Source organism: Aotus nancymaae, unplaced genomic scaffold (genome assembly GCF_030222135.1).
Source record: "Aotus nancymaae isolate 86718 unplaced genomic scaffold, 86718_ANA_hifiasm-v0.15.2.pri h1tg000033l, whole genome shotgun sequence".
Lineage (NCBI taxonomy): Eukaryota > Metazoa > Chordata > Mammalia > Primates > Aotidae > Aotus > Aotus nancymaae.
Window position 1 is genome coordinate 35,269,227 of NW_026988447.1, and position 14,151 is coordinate 35,283,377.

Consider the following 14,151-nt stretch of genomic DNA (forward strand, 5'->3'; position numbering starts at 1 on the left):
GAAAAGCTATGGAGAAAGGCTAGGAGTAGAAAGCTTTGAGTACCATGTAAGATTGAGAAACAGTGTCTTCAAGGTTCTACTCTTCTTCTTCAATAAAAAGGTCTCATCAGTGGTGGCAAAGCCTCAGTAAAGATACCTAGAGATAAAGGTGCCTGGCTAGGAATGCAAATGTGTGTAAGGGCATGGCTGTCAAGAGGAGCCTAAGTCCTTTACTGAAACTCTCCTCTGAGCCTATCAGTGTTGACTGTGCATCAAGCCTTTGCAATTAGCCATCATAGTTCAGCCTGAAAAGTCACACATGGTTTTCTGTTCAGGACACAGATTCCACAGACTTAGATAGACATATCCATTTTTTACTTTTCTTTTTATGTATCACTAGTCTATTTTAACCTATTTACTGAATATTTATTTTATTTGAAAGATTATTTAACTTTCACACATTTAATTTTCTACCTAGATGATTTGTAAATAGTTCCTTTCTATTTTTTATTATCTATTTATGATATATTGTCTATTAATTATCTTGTATTATTATCTATTAATGATTTTTTCATGCATTCTATTTGCTCTGTTCTCTAAAACAACTTAAACCAGTTTCCGGTTTTATTATGCGCTCTGCATTTTTTACTTTATTTTCATTTACTCTAGTACAATTCCGCTTATTATTTTATCCACTGACTAAATGGAGTGTTAGAGAATTTACTCATCTCTGCATGTACGTATGTGTATGTATGTCCGTGCATGTGTTTAACAGAACATCAACAAGACCTGAAGCCAACCCAATAATCTCATTGACATTTTTTTTTTGTAAACAGAAATTAATCCTTCTGGTCTTAAAGCTTGAAACTTACATTTGTTTTATCTGATTTTCTTTATCAGAAGACCCTCGGACTCTTGAAAAGTAGCAAAGAAACAAAATTCACTACATCACAGCATCCATGGCAAAGAGATGCCACACCTCTGATTTGTCGTGATTGTTTCATTACCCTTCCCAGTTCCTATTTTCCCAACTGACCAACTGCTTGCTGTGAACCAACTATTCTTTCTTACCCTTTCCTAGTTCCTGTTTCCTCACACAGTTATATTTTTTCCCTGCTGTAAAAACCGCTAAGTTACATCAGTCAGGGAGATGGATTTAAGATTAATCTCCTTGGCTACAGCACCTGAGTATAGCCTTCTTTCCTGATTGTCTCAGCGATTGGCTTTCCATGTGGCAAACAGCAGGACCTAGACTGAACCCCTGGTGTTTTCATAACAGACATAAAAGTTACTCACATGATCTTGTTTGTAAATTAAATATTGTGAGGTAACTTTCCATTTATTTCCGAATGTGCAACTGATATCTAGAATTATCTCTAGGCTGATGGGTAGCATTTTTTCTAATCCTAATTTATGAATGAGAGCAGGCTTTATCCTGACAATTTTCTTGGCTTTATACAGAGAGAACAACATCCTGCTCCTCAACCATCTGTGGGGATTGAGACTTGCAATTTTGATATTTAACCCCTATTTCTTGCTTAGCCTTTGGGCTACCTCTTTGTTTATGGCAGATCATCTTTTTGCTCTTGAGCTCACCTATGCTTCTCTCTTCACAATATATTCATTACTTATGTATGTTTTAGATGTTAATGTTTTTGTTCTGCCTCCATTGGGCATAACATGTTGACAGGAGTCACTTTTTTCTCATGTAAAACATTTATCATATAGAATGACCTAGAACTAACAAGACAAAGTTATAGAAAATTATTTCAGCTCTCTTTTACCTACTCATGTATTTTAAGCAAATTAATAAACCTAGCAGTTAAATGTTAGAAGCAGTTAAACTGACTTTCACTTTTCTGTGTGAAGAAGGCACTGGATTGGGAATACTGAAAACACAGTTCTAGATTTAGCTCTGCCACTCATGATATATCTTTAGTAAACGCATTGGATCCAATGTGTCAATTTACAGAAGAATTAAGAGGAAAAAACCGATATCTGTGGTACCTCTGAATTTTAAAATTATAAATATATAATTCTAAAATCATGTCTAATTTTCATTTTCTCCAATTCAGAAATTACTCTTGTTCACCTATTATTATTATGCTTCTTCATTGGTCTTCATTACAGTACATTCTATTAGTATTACTGTTCAGACTGGATTAAAATACATAAATATGATTTTTGTGTCTTCATGACTCTTTAAAAATTTATGGTTAGATGAAAGAAAACTGTTGAAGAGTGATATTGTAGTTCCCAAATAAACTAGACCTAGAGCTACATGCTTTTAGATGTGGAAGGTGGTGAGCCTTTGGTAGTATATAATTCAAAATAGACAAGATTTGCTGCTGTTATGACAATTCTAAAATAACTGTCTTAAGATAAGTAGAATTCATTTCTTATTCCTGTGATATGTCTGTGATGAATTTGGGAAGACTGCTTGTGATTGTCCTGTAAAGATCAAGACTGATGCAGGCCATCTCCATGCATCCTTATACTATCATTTTGGTGGAGAAGGCATTATAACAAATACTAAAATGTCCTTTAAAGCTTTTGCTCTGAAATGACAATCACCATTTCCTCAAATTATTCAGAATCGAATAGCAACACCCAACTTCATAGGCGTGGGAAGGTACAATATTACTGTTACTAGAAGGGGATAGGGAAATGCTGAGAGGAGAAGGGTGGGGTCCTTGATGCGGGCTCCATACCCAGACCTGTGCCCACAGACCTAGGTGAGGACAAGCCCTCCTGTTTTTGTTTCCAAAGGTTGCATTTTCTAAGACAACCCTGGCCTGCCACACCCCCATCCTGTGTCTATGAAAACCTTAAGATTCTAGCAGGCAGAGACACAAATAGCTGGGCGTTGAGAGGAACACACTGGCAAAGAAACACACAAGAAGCTGGATGTGGAGAGGAGCATGCTGGCAGAGGAACACACCAACAAACACCAGCAGATGCTGGCAGGCCAACCAGCAAAATGACATGCGGTTGTTGGCTGCAGCAGTGGGAGGCGAGCCCAGCAGCTGGCTTGCTTGACTCCAGGGGAAAACCACCTTCCACTTCATCCCTTTTCTGGATCTCCATCTATCTGCTAAGAACTACCACCACTCAATAGAACCTTGCACTCACTCTCCAAGCCCATCCGTTATATGTTTCTCTTGGTACGCCAAGGCAAGAAATCCAGGGATGCAGAAAGTCCTCTGTTCTTCTGATAAGGCAGGGAGTCTAAACTGACTAAACTAAAAGAGAACACTGTAACATAAGCCCAGTGGGGCTTCAGCTGTAAACATTCACCCCTAGATGCTGCTGTGGGGTTGGAGCCACACAGCCTGCCCGTCTGAATACTCCCCCTAGAGGTCTGAGCAGCGAGGCACTGAAGAACTGAGCCATACCCACATCGCATGCCCTGTGAGAGAGACATGGGAATATTTCCGATTTCATTACCACATGTCCAGAACTAGAAGGCAAATGCCTTTGTATATACCTAAAGTCAACTACATCCCAGAGAGCTTTTATTTTTCAGTAACATATTGGTACCCTGATTAGGACACATCATTATCTTCATATAGCTGAGTTAAAGAAGTGACATTAGTGTTTAAGATGAGTGGCTTTCTTCCAAATACACTTAGAAATAAAGGTTTCACTAAAATTTCTAAAAATCACCATCATTTTTGGAATAAAAGTTAATTTGAGCTCTGAGGAGAAAAAATGATGTTTCAAGTAAGTGTTATTGTTCAAAGGGTAAATGATCAATCAGAGCTTAATAGTTTGTGATCAAAAAGTAGATTTACTATAATAAAAATCAACAGTTTAATAAACATTTTTGCAAACAGAATAAAGTTCCTTTGTAATCACAATTGTCTAGATTCAATGCTAAAACACACATTCAAATAGCAAAAACGGAATTATGTAATGTAGCAAATCATTCTCACTAATGTTATCTTATTTGAGATATCTTGAATAAAAAAACAACAAATGAGAATATGTGTGCTATTTCTTTATTCCTGTGTTTGTAGAAGAGTATATGTTAGATACTGGTTCAGCTACTTCAGCGATAAATAGCAGAAAGACAATTTGGATGTTATTATTTCATATTAAAGTGAACTCATAATTATGAACTCATGCCCTTCTTGCTGACATATGGTCTCAATATGGCTACTGTTTTTTTCCTCTCTTTATGTGTTAGAAAAAGGTTATAAAATTGCCACCTGCAAACTTATTCTTAAAATGGATTAGGTTTCTTTACTTGCCCACACTGTAATATGGAGTTAAATTAAAATATTTTAAATTACGTAGAAACCGTAAAGAGTGCTATTCTCCTCCTCAGTTTTGCCGTGCCATAGATAATTGAATCCTAGGGGAAAAGTGACCTAAACTCCGTAAAAACACTTCATTACCTTAAAAAAAAATTCTTTATTCTGAATACTGATCCCATCATTATTCATTCCCTCAGTAGCTGTCTTGAAGTTTTCTAGTTCTTTTCAAGCCTTTTTAGTCATTGTCAGCAGGAAGGGTGGTTTGAATTACCTATGTTGAGGGGACAGAATCAGAAGATAAATACTTCTGAGTGGATGTCAGAGGGCTACATTGTGTAAGAAAGATAATTTGAATATAGACCAGCCCAATATGGGACTGCAGGCAGGAGCAAACATAACTCATGATATAAAGAAGATACTTTCATTCAAAGTCTGACATTATTTCAAAAATTAATTACATGTAATTTTCAGCATACAAGTGAAAATAAATACAATCACAAGGAGTCAACAACAGATGATTGAAATTTAAGAAAAAAATGGAATCAGAGCCACAAGAAATTCAGACATAACGTCACTAGAATCAGTTGTTAAAATAAGCATACTTGTATGGTTCAGAAAATATGCAAATTTGAAAAAAAAAGAAACTACAAGCAAAAACTAAATGAAAATTATCTCTAAAACAAAAACACGATATTGAAAAATCAAGAATTTGGTAAATTAACTTACCAAAAAATCCAATACATCTGAAGAATTAGCTCACTAGAGAAAGAAGAGAAAATGTAAAACCAAATGGAAAGAAACAACAACAACAAAAAAATAAGAGAATGTAAAAGACAAGGGTATACAATGAGATGTTTTACTAAATGTGTAATTAGAATCCCAGAATAAGAAGAGACAAAGACAAAGTAATACTTAAAAGAGACAATGGGTAAAAATAACATTACTATGAAGCAAAAATATAATGCAATTAAAAGGTAAAAATAAAAATTTGTATGGTCCTAACCTGATAATTTTATAATACATAAAAAATTAGAGTAACTAATGGCAAAAATGAAGCAAGTCTATAGTTACAGTTGGAGATTTTAATATACTCCTTATCTGTTATCCTCTGAAGTACTTCAATGTGTCCTCCAGAGAGTTTCTTTTGGAACTGTTTAGATTTTGGTCTTATTTTCACAGTATCACAGGTTGTTGTAGCCTATGTTTATGATTTCTTTGAGATGCACTGTTTACCTGTTTACTTATAACCAACTCCATGCAAAATTAACTGTTTCAAGGAAAGAATATACCATGAAGCTAATAAAGTTTAAGAGTCAAGACCCCTCACTTCCATGGACTCCATTCAAGATGCTGAACCTAATTTTGTGTTCATAATTTTGTATTTTTCTCTTCAATGGCCTATTAGCTATGCACTGAATATATTTGACTCCTCACAAAACTTGTATTCACCTCTGACATAGCCAAAGGACATGTACAGACATATGTGTTAATTTCAAAAACCCTGAACTTATATTTATAGCATTCTGTGATCTCATCTTTCTTCTCTCAGTTTAATGAAGGCTATATTGAAAACTTTTCTTTAAAGAACTTTAGTTATAAATGAAAGATTCTTAATCTGATCTTAGTCTCTGAAGCACTTCATAGTGTCTCACAGAAAGCACTTATTCTGATCTTTTTGAGAAAGTTTTGCATCCATTGTCTTATCTTTTGATGAGGCTTAATTTTTAAAGCCACATCATAGAGGATCTTCAGTTTGAAATACAGAAATAATTAGCTTTTTAAATCTTATGAAGACTCAAATGAATAGATCATCAGATAATTTAGATTTTGGGATCTAAAAAGAACAATGTTTTCTTGACAGAAATAAACTCACATTCATTTCAACTTGTTAATAAGGAATTCAATTAGGTTTTATTAAAAGAAACAAGAAGTAGCCTTATATGCCAAAATTATGACCATCAACGGTGCCCCAAAGCTAAGCTCAGTTTGCATGTGGTATGCTTTTCAAAGTAAAGTAAGTGATAATATTACACATATTACCATAAACTACAAGTTACAGCTTTCCAATTTATAGTATTTGTGTATTCGCTGTTTCTTGCTCAACTGATAAGAAAATGCCTTTTAGGGGGGCTATTTTATAATGGCATTTCACTGCTTAAATCTAAGTATTTTATTATGTAGAATTGAGATTAACATACTATTAAGAAAAGTCACAAAAATACACTGTCTTAAAAACTGTAAAGCTAATTCCTTCTCACTTATGTTCTGTTAAGTGGTCAGGGCTGGTATAGAGAATCAAGACCCCTATCTCATTGGCCATTTAACTAGCTCATTGGCCATTAAAACAAATATTTTCTCTATCACTTTATTGTTGCTTTTACAATTTCACTTGTATCAGGTATGATAGATTAATCCAACATTATAAATAAAGAATAATATTTCTTCAATATATCCAAAGCCCACAGAGGTAAAATAGCACTTAGTACGTATTTTTAAATATATAAAACTGTTAATAAAAGATCCAAAACATGAATCTACCCTTGATATAAAGATCTTGCATAGACAAGTATCTTAATTCTGTAATCTCTGATCTTTAATTGACAGTATTCTGTGATATTCTCATCCCTGTTTTATTAGCATTATGGAGGCTCTACTGAAAACATTTTTTTTTTTAATATGGCTTCATTCAGGCATTATGGCACATGCCTGTAGTCCCAGCTATTCAGTAGGCTGAGTCAGGAGGATCACTTGTGCCCAGCAGTTTGAGGCTGCAGTGAGCTATGATTGGGCCACTGCACTCCAACCTGGGTGACAGAGCAAGACTTTATCTCTAAAACAAAATAACAACAAAAGTTTAGTCTGAAAATGTAACAGGCATGGTAGCTTACAGAGATTACATCTGTAATAGCAGCACTGTGAGAGGCCTAAGAGGGAAAATTGCTTGAGGCCAAGAGTTCACGACAAGCCTCAGCAACAGAGTGAGATCCTGTCTCTACCAAAATTTTAAAATTTAGCTGGGTTTGGTGGTGCTAGCCTGTATTTTCAGCCCCTTGGAGGGTGCTGAGGTGGGAGGATCACTTGAGAGCCTGTGATCAAGGATGCAGTGAGTCATAATCATGCCAACCACACTTTAACCTGGGTGAGAGAGCTAGACTCTGTCTCAAAAAAATAAAATACAAATAAATAAAATTTGGCTTACTTATGAATGGGCATACCTATGAATTTTCACGTCATGAATGTCATAAATAAGTTAAATGTAGCGTTAGTATTTGATGACAGAGCAATCAGATTTTAAGCATTATTCTTTCTATTATGAAATTTTAATTAATCATTATGTGTTGCTGACTAACATTCTCAGTACTTCAAAAATAGGAACTTGGGGCCTGGGCAAGATGGCCAAATAAAAACAGCTCCGGTTTGGAGAAGGTGGGTAGATTTCTGCATTTCCAAATGAGGTACCCAGTTTATCTCACTGGGACTGGCTTGACAGTGGCTGCAATCTACAGAGGGTGAGCTGAAGCATGGTAGAGTGTCGCCTCACCCAGGAAGTGCAAAGCTCCCACCACAGCTTTGCAAAGCCACTGTAGCAAGACTGCTTCTCTAGATTCCGCCTCTCTGGGCAGGGCATCTTTGAAAGAAAGGCAGCAGCCCTAGTCAGGTGTTTATAGATAAAACTCCCAACTCCCTAGGAGAGAGCACCTGGGGGAAGGGACAACTGTAGGCAAAGTTTCAGCAGACTTAAGCGTTCCTGCCTGCCAGGTTTGAAGAGAGCAGTGGATCTGCCGGCACAGCACTCGGGTTCTAATAAGGGACAGACTGCCTCCTCAAGTGGGTCCCTGACCCCCATGCCTCCTGACAGGGAGACATCTCCCAGCAGGGATTGACAGCCACCTCATACAGTAAAGCTTCATCTGGCATCTTGTAGGTGCTCTTCTGCGATGAAGCTTCCAGAGGAAGGAGCAGGCAGCAATCTTTGCTGTTCTGCAGCCTCTGCTGGTGATACTCAGGCAAACAGGGGCTGGAGTGGATCCCCAACAAACTCCAGCAGACCTGCAGAAGAGGGGCATGACTATTAGAATGAAAACTAACAAACAGAAAGGAATAACATCAACATCAACAAAGAGGACATCCATGCAAAAACCCCATTCAAAAGTCTGCAACATCAAAGACCAAAGGTAGATAAATCCATGAAGATGAAGAAAAACCAGTATAAAAAGGCTGAAAATTTCAAAAAAAACAGAATGCCTCTTCTCCAAAGGATCACAAATCCTCCCCAGCAAGGGAACAAAATTGGATGGAGAAAAAGTTTGCCAAATTGACAGAAGTGGGCTTCAGAAGGTGGGTAATAACAAACTCCCCTGAGCTAAAGGGGCAAGTTCAAATCCAAGGCAAGGAAGCTAAGAACCATGATAAAAAGTTACAAGGATTACTAATTAGAATAATCCAGCTTGGAGAAGAACATAAGTGACCTGATGGAGCTGAAAAACACAGCATGAGAAGTTTGTGAAGCACACACAAGAATTAATCCAGCGGAAGAAAGATATCAGAAATTGAAGATCAACTTAATGAAATAAAGTGAGAAGACGAGATTAGAGAAAAAAGAATGAACAAAGCCTCCAAGAAATATGGGAATATGTGAAAAGATCAGACGTACATTTGATTGGTGTACCTCAAAGTGATGAGAAAATGGAACTAAGTTGGAAAACACACTTCAGGATATTATCCAGGAGAACTTCCTCAACCTAGCAAGAAAGGTCAACATTCAAATTCAGGAAATACAGAAAACACCACAAGGATGCTCTTTAAGAAGAGCAATCCAAAGGCACATAATTGTCAGATTCACCAAGGTTGACATGAAGGAAAAAGACAGACAGGGAGAAAAGTCATGTTACCCACAAAGGGAAGCCCATCAGGCTAACAGCAGTTCTCTCTGCAGAAACCCTATGAGCCAGAAAAGAAATTTCAACCCAGGATTTCATATCCAGCCAAACTAAGTGAAAGATAAATAAAATATTTTTTAGACCAGCAAATGCTGAGGGATTTTGTCACCACTGAACATGTCAAGAGCTCCTGAAGAAAGCACAAAATATGGAAAGGTAAAACAGGAACCAGCCACTTCAAAAACGTACCAAATTGTAAAGACCATTGACACTATGAAGAAACTGCATCAACTAATGGGCAAAATAGCCAGCTAGCATCATAATGTAAGGATCAGATTCAAATACAACAATATTAATCTTAAATGTAAATGGGCTAAATGCCCCATTTAAGACACAGATAAGCAAATTGAATAAAGAGTGAAGACCCATCAGTGTGCTGTATTAGACCCATCTCACATGCAAAGACACAAATAGGCTCAAAATAAAGGGATGGATGAGTGTTTACCAAGCAAATGAAAAACAAAGAAAAAAGCAGGGTTGCAATACTAGTCTCTGATAAAACAGACTTTAACCAGCAAAGATCAAAAAAGACAAAGAAGGACGTATATAATAGTAAAGGGATCAATGCAACAAGAAGAGCTAACTAACCTACATATATATGGACCCAATACAGGAGCACTCAGATTCATAAAGCAAGTTCTTAGACACCTACAAAGAAACTTAGACTCCCACACAATAATAGTAGGAGATTTTAACACCCCTCTGTCAACATTAGCCAGATCAATGGGACAGGAAATTAAAAAGGATATTCACTACTTGAACCCAGCTCTGGAAAAATCAGACTTAATAGACATCCACAAAACTCTCCACCCAAGATCAACAGAATATACATTCTACTTAGCACCACATCACACTTATTTTAAAATTGACCACATAATTGGAAGCAAAACACTCCTCAGCAAATGCAAAATAACAGAAATCATAACATGCAGTTTCTCAGACCACAGTGCAATCAAATTAGAACGCAGGATTAAGTAATTCACTCAAAACTGCACAACTTACATGGAAAATGAACAACCTGCTCCTGAATTTACTGCACAAACAAGAAAATTAAGGCAAAAATAAATAAGTTATTTTAAACCAATGAGAATAAAGACACAATGTACCAGAATCTTTGGGACACAGTTAAAACAGTGCTTAGAGAAAAATTTACAGCCCTAAATACCCACATGAGATAGTGGGAAAGATCTAAAATCAACACTCTAACAATATGATTAAAAGAACTCACGAAGCAAGAACAAATTCAAAAGCCAGCAGAAAACAAGAAATAACTAAGATCAGAGCAGAACTGAAGGAGATAGAGACATGAAAAACTTTTCAAAAATCAATGAATCCAGGAGCTGTTTTTTTTTTTTTTGAAAAGATTGACAAGATAGATAGACTTCGATCCAGACTAATAAACAAGAGAGAAGAATTAAATAGACACAATAAAAAATGATAAAGGGGAGATCACCACTGATCTCACAGAAATACAAACTACCACCAGAGAACACTATAAACATCTCTAAGCAAATAAACTAGAAAATCTAGAAGAAATTGATAAATTTGTTGAACATACACCCTCCCAACACTAAACCAGGAAGAAGTCAAATCCCTGAATAAATCAATAAAAAGTTCTGAAGTTGAGGCAGTAATAGCCTACTAACCTAAAAAAAAAAGAAAAAAGAAAAAAAGCCCAGGACCAGACAGATTCACAGCCAAATTCTACCAGAAATACAAAGGGGAGCTCGTACCATTCCTTCTAAAACTATTCCAAACAATGAAAAAGAGGGACTCTTCCTCAACTGATTTTATGAGGCCAGCACCCTCCTGATACCAAAACCTTGCAGACACAACAACAACAACAAATAAAATTTTGAGGCCAATATCCCTGATGAGCATTGAAGCAAAACTCCTCAATAAAATACTAGCAAACCGAATTCATAAGCATTTTTAAAAGCTTATCCACCATGATAAAGTTGGCTTCATTTTGGGGATGCAAATTTGGTTCAACATATGCAAATTTGGTTCAACATATGCAAATCAATAAATGTAATATATCACATAAACAGAAACAATGGCAAAAACCACGATTATCTCAGTAATGAAGAAAAGGCCTTCACCTCTTCTTGCTAAAAACTCTCAATAAACTAGAAACTGATGGAATGTATCTCAAAATAATAAGAGCTATTTATGACAAACCCACAGCCATTATCATACTGAATAGGCAAAAGCTGGAAGCATTTCCTTTGAAAACCAGCAGAAGACAAGGATGTCCTCTCTCATCACTCCTATCCAATATCCTATCCAACATAGTATTGAAAGTTCTGGCCAGAGCAGTCAGGCCAAATAAAGAAATAAAGTGTATTCAAATAAAAAGAGAGGAAGTCAAATTATCTCTCTTTGCAGATGGCATGATGGTATATTTAGAAAACCCCATCGTCTCAACCCCAAATCTTCTTCAGCAAAGTCTCAGGATACAAAATCAATGTACAAAAATCACAAGCACAGATTCACCAAGGTTGAAATGAAGGAAAAATTGTTAAGGACAGACAGAGTGAAAAGGCAGGTTACCCACAAAGGGAAGCCCATCAGCCTAACAGCAGATCACTCTGCAGAAACCCTACAAGCCAGAAAAGGTTACAGGAACTGCTAACTAGAATAACCAGTACACCAAGGTTGAAATGAAGGACTATTGTTGGACTAGTGCAACCAATAATAGACAAACAGAGAGCCGAATCATGAGCGAACTCCCATTCACAATTGCTACAAAGAGAATAGAATATCTAGGACTACAACGTACAATGGATGTGGAGGACTTCTTCAGGAAGAACTACAAACCACTTCTCAAGGAAATAAGAGAGGACACAAACAAATGGAAGAACATCCCATGCTCATGGATAAGAAGAATCAATATTGTGAAAATGTCTATACTGTCCAAAGTAATTCATAGATTCAATGCTATTCCCATCAAGCTACCATTGATTTTTTTCATAGAACTAGAAAAACTACTTTAAATTTTATATGGAGCCCTCCCAAAAAAATGCCTATATAATCAAGGCAATCCTAAGGGGAAAAAAACAGCTGGAGGCATCATGCTACTTGACTTCAAATTATACTACAAGGATACAGTAACAAAAGTAGCATGGTACTGGTACAAAAACAGATATATAGACCAATGGAACAGAGCGGAGGCCTCAGAAATAACACGACACATCTACAACCATCTGATCTTTGACAAATCTGACAGAAACAAGCAATGGGGAAAGGATTCCCTATTTAATAAATAATATTGGGAAAACTGGTTAGCCATATGCAGAAAACTGAAAGTAGACCCCTTCGTTACACCTTATACAAAAATTAACTCAAGATGGATTGAAGACTTAAATGTAAGACCTAAAACCATAAAAACTCTAGAAAAAAACCTAGGCAATACCATTCAGGACATAGGCATGGGCAAGGACTTCATGACTAAAACACCAAAAGCAATGGCAACAAAAGCCAAAATTGACAAACGGAATCTAAACTAAAGAGCTTCTACACAGAAAAAAAAAAAAATCATCGAACTGAGCAGGCAACCTACAGAATGGGAGAAAATTTTTGTAATCTAACTATCTGACAAGTGGCTGATGTCTAGAATCTACAAGAAACTTAAATGAATTAATAAAAAAACTTCATCAAAAAGTGGGCAAAGGGTATTGGCAGACATTTTTGTAGCAAACTCTTTCAATAAGTTATTCACAGATTTTCAAAAAATAGCACATAATAACTACACTCTATCATGCAATTCCCCTTAGCAGCATTAAAATGTATAATTATTATTTGCTCACTATTTCTCAAGTGCTAATGGCATATTAGAATTTTGAAAACCAAATACTACTTCTTTTTAGCAGGTCTCATTTTTCAAAAATAATATTTATGCAGCCAAGAAACATATGCCAAAAACCTCATCATCACCATTCATTAGAGGAATGCAAATCAAAACCACTGAGATACCATCTCAGGCCAGTTAGAATGACAATCATTAAAACGTCAGGAGACAACAGAAGCTGGAGAGAATGTGGAGAAATAGGAACACTTTTACACTGCTGGTGGGAGTGTAAATTAGTTCAACCATTGTGGAAGACAGTGTGACAATTCCTTAACTTTCTAGAGGTAGAAACACCATTTGACCCAGCAATCCCATTACTGGCTATATACACAAAGGATTATCAATCGTTCTACTATAAAGACGCATGTACATGCACATGTACATTTATTGCAGCTCACAATAACAGAGCTCTGTTATTTATTCACAATAACAGAGACTTGGAACCAACCCAAATGCCCATCAATGATAGACTGGAAAAAGAAAATGTGGCATAGATACACCATGGAATACTATGAAGCTATATAAAAGAATGAGTTCATGTCCTTTGCAGGGACATGGATGAAGCTGTAAATCATCATTTTTAGCAAACTAACACAAGAACAGAAAACCAAACACCGTATATTCTCACTCAGATGTGAGAACAATGAGAACATATGGGCACAGGGAGAGGAACATCATACACAGTGCCCTGTCTGGGGGTGGAGGGCAAGAGGCAGGATAGCATTAGGAGAAATACCTAATGTAGATGACGGGTTGATGGGTGCAGCAAACAACCATGGCACATGTATACCCATGTAACAAACCTGCGCTTCCTACACATGTATCCCAGAACTTAAAGTGTAACTAAAAAAAAAGAAATAAAAAAAGAAGAAGAAATGTAGTGATTCCTAAAGATTCTGCAAGACAAATGTATTTTAAATACTAAACATACAAATATACAATTATTGCATGCACTATAAATTTAAAATCATAGAAAACATTAAAATATATAAATAAACATACAAGTAAATACAATCAATAGTCATTTACATACCATCAAACTTTAAAAAATCTTAATGTTTCTTATTTGTTTTTGTTTTTATGAAAAATAAAATGCTACAAATGTACTCCAGACCATTGTGAT